Raw genomic sequence first — 2,221 nt, forward strand, 5'->3', positions numbered from 1 at the left:
CTTGTGTTTAATTGCTGGAAGTATTTGCACGTCCACAGTATTGGAGCTCACCTGTGGCTTGGCTCCTCACCCAGCTGGGACCTGTTGGGTTGGAGTGGGAAGCTGCATTTCCTCTGCTGGAGCCTTCACACCCCCAAGGAATCAGGAATGAGAGAAATGCAGAAAGTATGACCCTCACGCAGAACTGGTTCTGAATAGGATATTTATTGGAGAGTGTTTGCAGGCTGCGGGGCGCTTTAATTCCTGAGGCTGTTGGTGGCAGCCCACTCCTCTCCCCCAGTCTGTTAACTGCTCCACTGCCGAGCTAGGGGAGGATGCAGCTCTCTGGCCCAACGCAGCCCTTTTGGTGCTCGGATGGGAGCCCTTTTGAGGAAAGCGGTAGGTACCTGGCTGGGACCAGGGCAGGGGGTAAGAGTGTGACATTTCAACTCTGGGCTTGGCTCCAGGCCTTGCCAACTTGATCTACTAGCAAGTGCCCTAACAACTGTGGCCCGCTACAGGCGTTGGGGCAAAGGGCAGATTTCTCCCTTGGGGTTTCAGAAAGAGAACCTATACCAGTGTGGGTATGGGAGCAGCTATGGTTGTATCCTGCCCTGGCTTCTTCTAGTGGATTTGTTGATTGTGGTTGAGGAATAGTAAGATACTCTTGTATTCCTTTTGGGAGATTCTGCTAGGGGCTTGGGAGGGTCTTCTGATCTCTGAACATTCAGAGTTGGGTGGCTAGAGAAGAAGGCCATTCCTGGAGAGGCCCTATACACACACGCACACACTGGAAAAAAGCAGGGATAACCTCCTACGTCTTCCTGAAGCTTTCTTTCCCCAGAATCCACAGAATCAAATACGGGAGAGGAGGGCAGGTGGTATCGCCCTGGTCATCCTGACGGATACCTGGCCAGGTTGGACAGCCAGGTGGGACAGAGGGCTCAGGGGGCAGATCAAGGCACTGACTTGCCTCTTTCTTCCAACCCCGAATAAAGGCCTTTGCTTTTCCATGAGCGGGAGTCTGCCACCTGGGATGTGTTCCCCATGCTATTTGCCACCTCACCCTGGAATCTGGGCAGCTGCCGCCCCTCTTATCTGAATTCTGGTCTGTGTAGCCTCTCAGTTAAGGGAGAAAGCACCTTTCCTCCCACCTGGGAACTGGTTAGATGAGTTTCTTAGGCTTCCCTGGTAGAGGCCCCTTAGAAAGGAAGGTGAGGGATATGGGGGTGGGGACAGATGCTGTCGGGTAGAGAGGAGCCCTCTTGGGCTTTGGGGTGGGGATTCCTGAAGGGAAGTGTGTGAGGCCCCCTTATCTGAAGAGCTGACTGCCGCTGAGGATTTGTAGTTGGGTGTGAGTCTGTAAGGTCTGCCTTGGAAAATCCCCTGTCCTAAGTTCCCTGGACAGGACATCAAGCCCAAGGTCAGAGCTCAAGGCAAAGAATGGGTGTTTGTTTGAGCTCCTCACTTGTAGTGCCTGTGAAGAGGCCTGAGGGAGGGGGAGGCCAAGAAGGGCAACTGTTCCCACTTTTCTGGGGCTAGAGCCCTTCTGCATAGAATTGGGGGACGAAGTTGCATTTTAGGGACCCACCCTAAAATACAACTACTTCTGGTGTGGTGCTGTGGGTTAATGCGCCAGACTGCAAAGCCATTTGAACTGCAAGGTTGGCGGTTCAAGCTCAGCAGCTGCTCCTTGGAAACCCTATACAGGGTCACTATGGGTTGGAATGGACTCCACAGCACTTAACAACAACCCTACTGACAGCCTCTCCTTCTCAGCCCCAAGGCTTAATCAACCCCCAGGAGCAGACCCCTCTGTTCCATCCTGGTTAAGGGGAAGAAGGAAAGCATGTGGAATGGATGAAATCATTCTAAAACAGTGGTTTTCTGACTGTTCCGAAAAGATCTGGCTTCTATGGAACTGTCTTTGTTGTTGTTAGGTGCCATCAAGTCAGTACGGACTTATAGCAACCTTTATGCACAGCAGAACAAAACACTGCCCGGTCCAGGGCCAGCCTCACTACTGTTGCCACACTTGAATCCATTGATGCTGCCACTTGGCCAATACATCTTGTTGGGGGTCTTCCTCTTTTTCTGTGACCCTCCACTTTACCAAACATGATATCCTTCTCCAGCGACTGCTCCCTCCTGACAATATGTCCGAAGTATGAGAGACAAAGTTTGGCCATCTTGGCCTCCAAGGAGCACTCTGGCTGCTCTTCCTCCAAAATGGATCTATTGG

General features: G+C 52.1%; 1 pseudogene; it reads left to right on the forward strand.

Annotated features, from left to right (window-relative positions):
- Positions 1 to 314: 314 nt before the first annotated feature.
- The window catches only part of LOC102842875, a 10,373-nt pseudogene continuing 8,466 nt past the window's right edge, over positions 315 to 2,221 (forward strand).

This window comes from Chrysochloris asiatica, unplaced genomic scaffold (genome assembly GCF_000296735.1).
Source record: "Chrysochloris asiatica unplaced genomic scaffold, ChrAsi1.0 scaffold00067, whole genome shotgun sequence".
Lineage (NCBI taxonomy): Eukaryota > Metazoa > Chordata > Mammalia > Afrosoricida > Chrysochloridae > Chrysochloris > Chrysochloris asiatica.